This window comes from Lathyrus oleraceus, chromosome 3 (genome assembly GCF_024323335.1).
Source record: "Lathyrus oleraceus cultivar Zhongwan6 chromosome 3, CAAS_Psat_ZW6_1.0, whole genome shotgun sequence".
Taxonomy (NCBI): domain Eukaryota; kingdom Viridiplantae; phylum Streptophyta; class Magnoliopsida; order Fabales; family Fabaceae; genus Lathyrus; species Lathyrus oleraceus.
This window is the reverse complement of record NC_066581.1, coordinates 100,043,063-100,053,941: the sequence shown is the minus strand read 5'-3', so window position 1 is coordinate 100,053,941 and position 10,879 is coordinate 100,043,063. Positions and strand designations below refer to the sequence as shown.

Here is a 10,879-nt window from a genome sequence, read left to right as displayed (position 1 = left end):
CCATGTCAAACAAACAATATATATAAACAGCGGAACAAAGCATATGTAAATTAAAACAATAAATCAATTAATTAATGAACCTGGAAAAATACTAGAAATCTAGATTTTATCTCCTACGCTTCGGTGCTCGAACACTCCACCACAAGTCGGTTGGATTTGTTCTTCATAATTCTCGATCAGATAGGAAAGTAAAAACAAGGAAATAAAATACTATGATCTAACGTAAGGTTAGATCCAGTAAAAATTACGCAATAGTTTCCGGTGTAGAAACTATCGTGAGAAAATAAATTGTATGCTTCGGAAATTAAACTAGAAAAGAAAAGAAGAAATAAATTGCTTGAAAAATTAGAATGCTGGAAAAATAATGCTGGAAAAATTGTATGGAGAAGAGAGAGCTTCCATTGGCTTTTATGAGGTTTATTTATATTCACCTCCCAAAAATAACCGTTTCCTAGAATGGGTCTTCAGTGTGGTTCAAAACGTCTACGAGTGCATGAGAGAATTTAGGGGAAACCATCCACTCCGTTACGCACGTAAAGCCTAAAATATGGGATGGAATGTGTGACGTCCGTCACACTATGTGTTACGGTCGTAACACTAGGTTTTAGGACGTGGCGATCGGCACGTGCTTGTTGCGGTCGTGACAGCAATCTTTTTTTTTGTTCCAAGTGTGGGCTGGGCTTTGGTGCTTCAGCTTGCTGCTTTTCCTAGAAAATCTTCTTTTTGCACCCCTTTTCTTTCTTTTTCACACGTGCTTTAAATAATGATACCTGAAATAAATAATAAGAAAATACCGAGTAATATCGAATAATATGAAATAAATTGAATCAAATAACGATATAAGTTAATTAAATCAAGTCTAAAAATGTGATATAGTTTCATGTTATCAAACTCCCCCACACTTAGACTTTTTCTTGTCCTCAAGCAAGAAACAATGTAGAAATCGATTTTTTTTTTTTAAATATTAGCCAGATGAAATTTCCAAACACACATCAATTCATACTAGGTTGCAAGTAAATCTCGTTTAGAAATAACCTGAGTTTAATCTTAACATCAAAAACTACCGTAACAACACTAGATAACCCCACCTTATGCAAACTAGTTCGAGTCATGCTATTATAGCTCAGCCTAGTTCTTTTACTCTTATTTCACCCGTTTTCATTCGAGCGAAATCACATTAATCCCTTTATCTTTTCGCTCACATAGTGGAGTGACTGGTTAGCGATTTTGATCCCCTTTTAGTTAGAAGTTCTGGTACATAAGTTGGATAACTTCTTTATTTAGTCTATTGCAAATTGCGGGGGATCGGACCGTAGTCCGCCCTACCAAGTTCAGCACCAGAAACCGTTGAACCAACTCACAATGGATCGTTCATACTATGTTTTTGTAGGGTCTGCAACCTTTGGATTAAATGATCGGGTAAGGATCACCTAACTTAATTAGTGCATTTCCTGATTTTTAATATGTTGTTTTGGGAATCATTCACTTGTATTCATCGGCTCTCCACGTAGTTTGCTATTAAGATGGTGTCGACTTCTCGTATAAACTACTCGGGGTTACTATAAAACTAAAAGTTCAAGGAATTGGTATAATAGGTACTTAAACTGATCTAACATGCTGAGGTTTTTAGAGTGTTGGGGCGGTAATAATTTTGTCTTAATTTCACTCAAGTTTTATAAAATAGGCAACCTTTATACTTATTGAGTGTGTTGAGTTTTATTATGGCTCAAGAAAATTGAGGAGAATAGATAATAAAAAATTTCACACTAGGGACTTGACTTAAGAAAAAAAATTTGTTATTATTGAAAGGGAAATAACATACTTGAAAGGGAAATAAACATACTGATAGGAAATCTTAACATGACTGAAACAAAGTTTCCCCCCTACACTTAAATAAAACATTGTCCCCAATGTTTAAAAAAAAACGAAAAAAAGGAAAAAAATGGTACTCAAACTCAATTCTGCCTGCGTCCTCTTGTTCTCGGACCCGGTGATCGTTCGCGTACTACCAAGTCATCAAACATGTTAAGCAAGTCAGTGAACCTTTGGTCGGTTATTGCATTCCTCTCTTGTTGTTGTTGTTGCATCTGGCGCATTAGTTGCATTATTTCGTTATTCTGCGCATGCATGGCATTAAGTCGTTGGTCTTGATGTTCAATAGCATCCATGATGTCATCATTTGTTGCAGGCCTTCTTCTTCGACGACGTCGGGAGGATGGACCAGCTACATTATCGGAAGGATTATGTGGGACCGAATGTTGTTCAGGACCTTGATCACCTTGCTCCATTTCATCAAACTCGTCTGGGGGCGGGTTTGCTTGTGTAGGCATGGTAGGTTCGGGAGCATTCAAATCGTAGATGAATCTGTTGGGGTTAGTAACATCGGTGAGTGCAATGTTGGGCAAAACGACGCTTGGGATTTCTTGGTTATTCACCATAAGATAATAATTCCCGCCTACCCTATTTTTGATTAAGCGGAAGGAGCGATAATATCTGATATCCATAAACAGGGGTGGCAAAGATTGCAAATTCTGAAGTCGGTCCTCTAAATTTAAACCGAGTGCGATGGTGGTTATTAATCCTCCAATCACAAAAGGTTGATTGCCTCGAGCACAAAGGGTACGGATATGGTGAAGTAAGAAAGAGGCGGTGTTTACCTTTGTATTTGCTGAAAAGATGCAGTGTAGGAAGAATAATTCTTTCGCGTTAACTTTGCTGTTGTTGGCTCTTCCAAAGATGGTGTTTTGCAAAATACAGAAAAAATACCGGATAGTGGGGTTGTGTATGTGTGAAGCAAGTAATGCATCCCAATTGGTGGTTACCACACCAGATATTTTTCCAAAAAGTTCGAATGCGACCGTGTTCCACTCTGAGTTTGGAGGGATTCTTGGGTGGACATCGTCTCCTTCAGGAAAACGTAGCATGGCACTCAACTGTTCTTGAGATAGTGCGTACTCAGTGTTGAACATACGGAATTTTGCGACACCGGTTAAGTACTCATCCTCACCGGTTGGAGTGGTGTATGAATAAGAGCTTAAAAACTCCAAGGTGAGTGATGGGTATGTTGGGTGATTTTGTGTGCACAGAAAAGTTAAATCGGATAGCCTAAGCAGCCATTGCACACCTTGATGTAATCCCAATTCTTGTAAGCAATTGAAATCTGGGTATCTGGTAGATGTGACACCGCGTTGCTGGAAACGAACAAACTGCTCCCGTTGATAGTTACTATCTTCAGATCGGAAAATAATATTTCCAAATTGCATTTGATGTTGGTTCTCCGCCATTTTGATTGGTAGATAGAAAAAAAAAGGAGAAAGGAAAAGAGGACGAAATATTTTTTGTATAGAATGGTTTTTTTGGAATGATGTGGTGTAGGAAGAAATGTAGTGAAGGTATTTAAAGAAAGAGTTTTGAAATTGGGAGGAGAAGTTGGTGAGGAAAAAAATTAATGGGGATAAAGAGGTGAGTTGAATGGGGGATAAAGAGGTGAGTTGAATGGGAGTAAAGAGGTGAGATGAATAGGAGTAATGGTCATGACAACGGTCAAAAGCATTTACGAGAAAGCAAGTTGTCACGTTCGTGACAGCATGCGTGACGGGCGTCATGGGGGTGTGGCGACCGTGACAGCATGTGTTACGCTCGTCACACCTCTGATCATGCAACGGTCAAAACGTTCGTCACGATGCAGGGGTGCTTTATTATTTTTTTTATTATTTTTTTAAAATTATTTTTTTATTTTTTATTCTTTTTGAATTGCCATGACCATAAATATCAATGCTACTTTGACTTTATAAATTGTGTCATGGATGCTACTTTACTACACCATAGAATATATTTTTTTCTCTAATAAGCCATGTAAGTAGTAGCATACAATATATATCAGCATAGATAATTTTAGACGGTGCATAAATCAAAATGAAATTTAATTTAACCGATAATGCCAGTAGCTTCATAAAAATAAACATAATGTAATATTTGACTGAAGATAAAATAAAACATGCGAAAAATCCTAAGATTAAAAATATTGTCAAACGAAACTATAAATTTCCTAAGACTAAAACTAGTTAACTGCAATTCTTCTAGCCACTTGTAGAATCTCTCGTCGGAGGAGCAAAGGAATTGACACGGTGTAGCAACTCGTGAAATTGATTTGTCATTCTACTCATGTGTTCCATAAATTCATGTCCCATCATAGTTAACTCTTCTCTAATGGCATCTTGTTCTGACATTAAAGCTTGAATAGTGGTATTATAATCAGTTCCGGGCATATGATGTCTAAGATCAGGTATTGCCGATTCTGCAGACGGGATAGGATGAGGTGGAGAGGCAGCATCATGGTAACCAGTTGGTGTCTACGGATCAGACTCAGCATTAGGAATCTGGTTGTCAAGAATCTCATAATCTTGGATGGTTTCAACAGATCTAACAGGAGAAGGCATTCCATCCAGGTTGTAGAGCCAATTATTTCGGTTATGGACACTAGTCATCGGGCTAGGCATGGTGATTAGGTAAAAAGCTTGGTTGTTAATTAATAGTTCAAACTCTTCAGGTCCAAGGTTTCCTATAAACATAGTGTTGAAAAGGAAATTTATATTCATAGGTTGAATACCGCAAAAAGGGTTCAAGTCAAGCATGGGTTGGCGCAATCCAATAGCATTAGCAATCATAGTTATCAATCCCCCTATTTGAATCGGTGCACGGTCATCTTGAATAAGGAGGTCAAAACTCGCCAACATATAAGTGGCACCATTCACTGGACGATTCTGGGAAGCACAAAATATTATGAAAAGTTCATCACGTGATACTGTGGTAATGTTTGAACTTTTCCCAAAAAGAGTGTACGCTAGGATCTTGTGGAAATAACGAAAAGTTGGGTTATGTATGTTTCCAAAAAGAAACTCATGTTCCTCAGGTTCGTCGTTTCCCGTCAAACTTCCCCAAAAATGCTCAAGCTCTCGATATTCAAAGAGGTCCTCTTGGTTCATGGTGAATGTGTCAAAAGAAGTAGGGAACCCTAAGAGGTTAGTAAATTCTCTAATGTTATACTGATACTCCATATTGAACATCCTGAATTGAATGAAACCTCGGTTTATTCCTTTTCCATGGTTCGGTAAATAAATCAGGGAGCTAAGGAATTCTAGAGTTAGCCTCCGGTAAGTAACAAATTGTCTCCGAATAGGAGTGGTTTCCCACCCTATTTGATTCAGCAGATATAAGACACTATCTCTTAGCCCAAGCACGGTCATTGCACAATCATCAGCATAAAAATTTGGGTGCATCTCTCTCTCAGCAAGTTCTTCAAATTTTTGTCTCTGAGCTCTTCCTCGGAAATTAATACCCATGTGATCAATATGTGCCATCAGGTCAGTGTTAACTAAAGAAAAGAAAAACAAGAATTTTAGTCAGGATTTGGCCAGATGCCGAAAGAAGAAAAGAAGAAAAATTTAATAAAATAAAGAAAATGAAGAATGAAAGCTGAATAAAATCAAAAGAATAATCAAAGAAAAATAAAAAAAATTGGGTTGTCTCCCACGAAGCGCTTTGTTTAATGTCGCAAGCTCGACAGAAAACTATTAAATGTTAATCTATTAATTTTGGAGACAATACGTCTAAGTGCAGGACTTGCGAGTCTTCATTGTTTTCAGCATAATGATAATGTTTTAGACGCTGCCCGTTTACGATAAATGATTCAATAGATTTTCCTTTAATTTCTACAGCCCCACTAGAAAAGACATTAGTGACTTTGAAAGGGCCAGATCACCTAGAGCGTAGTTTTCCTGGGAATAACTTAAGTCTAGAGTTAAACAATAGGACTACATCGCCTTGTTTGAAAGTTTTCTTTGATATACGTTTATCATGCCATTTTTTCGTTCTTTCCTTGTAGATTTGGGCATTTTCGTATGCATCTTGTCTAAGTTCCTCTAATTCGTTTATATCTAGAATTCGCTTTTCACCGGCGGCCTTATAGTTTAAATTTAAATTTTTAATAGCCCAATAGGCCTTATGTTCTAACTCCACCGGGAGGTGACACGATTTACCATAAATAAGCTTAAATGGGGTTGCTCCTATGGGAGTTTTGTAAGCGGTTCGATATGCCCATAAAGCTTCGGGTAATTTTGATGACCAGTCTTTCCTCGATGTAGCGACAGTTTTTTCCAATATCTGTTTAATTTCTCTATTAGACACTTCCACTTGTCCACTAGTTTGAGGATGGTAAGGTGTTGCTACTCGATGTTTTACACCATACTTAAACAATAATTTTTCGAGTATTTTAGATATGAAATGAGAACCACCGTCACTGAGTACTATTCTTGGGACACCAAATCTTGGAAAGATTATATTCTTAAAGAGTTTAATTACTACTCGTGTGTCGTTTGTTGGAGAAGCTATAGCCTCAATCCATTTTGATACGTAGTCAACCGCTACGAGTATGTACTTGTTACCAAAAGAAGGTGGAAAAGGTCCCATGAAATCTATTCCCCACACATCGAAAATTTCTACTTCCAAAATGCCTTTTTGTGGCATTTCGTCACGTCTAGATATGTTTCCTGTGCGTTGACACTTATCGCATTTCTTGACAGCGGTATGTACATCCTTCCATATGTTTGGCCAATAAAGACCGACTTGTAGGATTTTAGAGCAGGTTTTGGATGTACTTGCATGTCCACCATAAGGAGCGGAATGAAAATGTTGGATTATACTTTCTACCTCTTCTTCAGGTATACGGCGACGGAAAATACCATCAGAGCCTCTTTCGAAAAGTAAAGGGTCGTCCCAGTAGTAATGTTTTATGTCATGGAAGAATCGTTTCTTTTGTTGGTAGGATAAATCAAGTGGAACCACTCCGACGGCTAAATAATTGACAAAATCAGCGTACCATGGTGTAACGCATACAGCCAAGGTGGTCTCTACCTGTTTGTCAGCTCTATTTTCTTCCAAATTAGCTATAAGTTTATCGTACGAGAAATCATCGTTGATCGATGTTCTTTCCGGTTGCAGGTTTTCAAGTCTAGAGAGGTGATCTGCTACTACGTTTTCAGTTCCTTTTTTATCTTTGATTTCCAAATCAAATTCTTGTAGTAACAAGATCCACCTTAGGAGTCTAGGTTTAGCATCCTTTTTTGTTAAGAGGTACTTAATTGCAGCGTGATCAGTGTAAACGATTATTTTAGCTCCGACCAAGTAGGAACGAAATTTATCTAGTGCAAATACTACTGCTAAAAGTTCTTTCTCGGTCGTGGCGTAATTCATTTGCGCTTCATCTAGAGTTCTACTCGCATAATATATGACGTGAAGTTTTTTATCCTTTCGTTGTCCTAAAACAGCGCCTACGGCGTAGTCACTTGCGTCACACATTATTTCGAAAGGTTCATTCCAATCTGGGGTCTGCATTATGGGCGCGAAGATCAATGCTTGTTTAAGTGTTTGAAATGCTTCTAAACATTTATTGTCGAAGATGAATTCACCGTCTTTCATTAATAATTCGGTTAAAGGTTTAGTTATTTTAGAGAAATCTTTAATGAATCGTCGGTAAAAGCCGGCATGTCCTAAGAAGCTTCGTATTTCCCTCACAGTTTTTGGAGGTTGAAGGTTTTCGATTACTTCTATTTTGGCTTTGTCTACTTCAATTCCTCTATTTGATATGATGTATCCTAAAACAATTCCTTCTTGTACCATAAAGTGACATTTTTCCTAATTAAGTACTAGGTTTACTTTTACACATCGTTCTAGAACTCTTTCTAGGTTTTCAAGACATTCTTCGAAGCTTTGCCCGCATACGGAAAAGTCATCCATAAAGACTTCCATGATGTTTTCGAGAAAATCGGCGAATATTGCCATCATGCATCTTTGGAAAGTTGCAGGAGCATTGCACAAGCCAAACGGCATTCGTCGATAAGCGAAGGTACCAAAAGGACATGTGAACGTTGTCTTTTCTTGGTCATCAGGATGAATTGGTATTTGAAAGAAACCTGAGTAACCGTCCAGATAACAGAAATGAGAATGCTTGGCTAGTCGTTCTAACATCTGGTCTATGAATGGTAAAGGAAAATGATCTTTTCGGGTTGCTTTGTTTAGCTTTCTATAATCAATGCATATTCTCCATCCCGATTCAATTCGTTTGGTTATAGTTTCTCCTTTTTCATTTTCGATCACTGTTATACCTCCTTTCTTTGGTACTACGTGTACAGGACTAACACATTTGCTATCGGATATAGGATATATGATACCTGCCTCTAATAACTTCGTTACTTCCTTCTTCACTACCTCACTCATGATCGGGTTTAGTCTCCTCTGATGTTCCCTAGAAGTTTTATAGTCTTCTTCTAGCATGATGCGGTGCATACAAATAGAAGGACTTATCCCTTTAAGATCGGTGATGTTGTATCCTAATGCGGTTGGATATTTTCTTAAGATATGTAGGAGTTTTTCGGTTTCAGGTTTTCCTAGGTTTGCATTGACTATTACTGGTCGTTCAAGTTCTAAGTCTAGGAATTCATATCTCAGATTTTTGGGAAGTATTTTCAGGTCGAGGGTTGGTTTCTTAAGGCATTGCGTAGGATCTGATGTTATTGCTAAACATTGGTTCAGTCTGTCTTCTACACGATAGTCGGACAAATCGTCATTTTCGAATTCTGTTTCTTTTATGCATTCATCGATGATATCCATGAAGTAACATGTGTCTTCTATTGCAGGTGCTTTCAAAAATTGGGAAAGAATAAACTCAAATTTCTCTTCTCCTACTTCGAAAGTGAGTCGTCCTCGTTTTACGTCTATGATAGCACCGGCAGTTGCTAAGAAGGGTCTTCCCAATATAATGGGGGTAACTTCGTCTTCTCTTATGTCCATAATTATAAAATCGGTGGGAATGTAGAATTGACCTATGCGCACGGGAACGTTTTCAAGAATTCCTACGGGATATCTAACGGAACGATCTGCTAATTGCACATACATTTTAGTTGGTCTTAATTCTCCCATTTCAAGTTTCTTGCATATGGACAAGGGCATAACACTGATATCGGCTCCTAAATCACATAAAGCTTTGTCTATGACAAATTTTCCTATATGACAAGGTATAGAAAAACTACCAGGATCTTTAAGTTTAGGAGGCATATTTTGGATTATTGCGCTACACTCAGCAGTGAGTGTAACAGTTTCGTTATCTTCAAGTTTCCTTTTATTAGATAAAATTTCTTTTAAGAACTTAGCATATGAGGGCATTTGTGTAATAGCTTCTGTAAAAGGAATTGTGACGTTTAATTGTTTCAGTAGGTCAACAAATTTTTTAAATTGGCCCGCGTTTTTGGTTTTAATTAGCCTTTGAGGATAAGGGATAGGTGGTTTGTAAGGCGGTGGAGGTATAGAAGGTTCTTTTTTTTTCTACGGTTTCCTTATTACACTCTTCCTTTTCCTTATGTTTACCTTCTTCCTCAGTTGATTTTTTAGACTTTTGGTTCTCAATCCTTGGGTCAGATGGTCCTTATACCTCTGTACCACTTCGTAATATAATTGCATGAGTGTGGCCTTTCAGATTAGGTTGTGGTTGTCCAGGAAATGTACCAGTTGGGGCAGCAGTAGGCACTTGTTGTTGAGCTGCTTGCGAGATTTGTGTTTCAAGCATTTTGTTATGGGTAGCCAGGGCATCTACTTTACTTGCTAGTTGTTTAATCTGTTCGCTAGTGTGTACATTCTGGTTTAAGAACTCTTTATTGGTTTGCTGTTGAGAAGCTATGAAGTTCTCCATCATGATTTCTAAGTTGGATTTCCTAGGAACGTTATTGTTAGGTGTAGATGGGGTCGGCTTTTGATATCCAGGTGGTACAGCTGGAGCTTGACTGGGAGCTTGACCTGGTGCGTATAAAGCGTTGTTACTTTTATACGAGAAATTAGGATGGTTCTTCCAGTTTGAGTTATAGGTATGCGAGTAAGGATTTCCTTGAACATAGTTCACCTGATCTGTTTGAATTCCTGTTAGGAGTTGACAATCTGTAGGAGTGTGACCTTGAATTCCACAGACCTCGTAATTTTGAGTTACGGCAACCACGGTGGCTGGAGGTGATACATTTAAACTTTCAATTTTCTGGGCAAGAGCATCCACTTTTGCATTAACATGATCAAGGCTACTTATCTCGTACATGCCACCTTTCGTTTGAGGTTTTTCTACCATTGTTCGGTCGCTTCCCCACCGATAATGATTTTGGGCCATGCTCTCGATAAGTTGATAAGCGTTGGTGTAAGGTTTATCCATAAGCGCACCACCGGCGGCGGCGTCTATTGTTAACCTTGTGTTGTACAAGAGACCATTGTAGAAGGTGTGAATTACTAACCAGTCCTCTAAACCATGGTGTGGGCAGAGTCTCATCATGTCCTTGTATCTTTCCCATGCTTCGAAAAGAGATTCGTTATCTTTTTGCTTAAATCCATTTATCTGGGCTCTCAACATAGTTGTTTTGCTTGGAGGAAAATATCGGGCAAGAAAGACTTTCTTCAACTCATTCCATGTGGTGACTGAGTTGGAAGGAAGAGACTGAAGCCATCTTCTAGCTTTATCTCTTAACGAGAAAGGAAAAAGACGAAGTCGAATTGCCTCTGAACTGACACCATTAGCTTTAACAGTGTCAGCGTATTGGACAAATACGGATAAATGAAGGTTTGGATCCTCGGTAGGATTTCCAGAAAATTGATTCTGTTGCACTGCCTGCAACAGCGAAGGTTTAAGTTCGAAGTTGTTCGCTTCGATTGCGGGTGGAGCAATACTCGAATGCACGAGCTAGTTCGGCCATCGCTGGTATCGTTAAAGGAAGGAGATTTTTGAGATCAGGAACTTCGATTGGAGGAAGATTGTTTCTGGCACGATACTCCCGAATTCGTCGTAATAATC

At 38.4% G+C, this 10,879-nt stretch overlaps 1 non-coding gene across 1 annotated transcript; it reads left to right on the top strand.

The window, feature by feature from the left end:
• Window positions 1-10,334: 10,334 nt before the first annotated feature.
• Window positions 10,335-10,441, top strand: LOC127133079 (small nucleolar RNA R71). Its single transcript, XR_007807074.1, has one exon. It is a non-coding gene; the product is annotated as a small nucleolar RNA R71 (small nucleolar RNA).
• The last annotated feature ends 438 nt before the right edge of the window (window positions 10,442-10,879 follow it).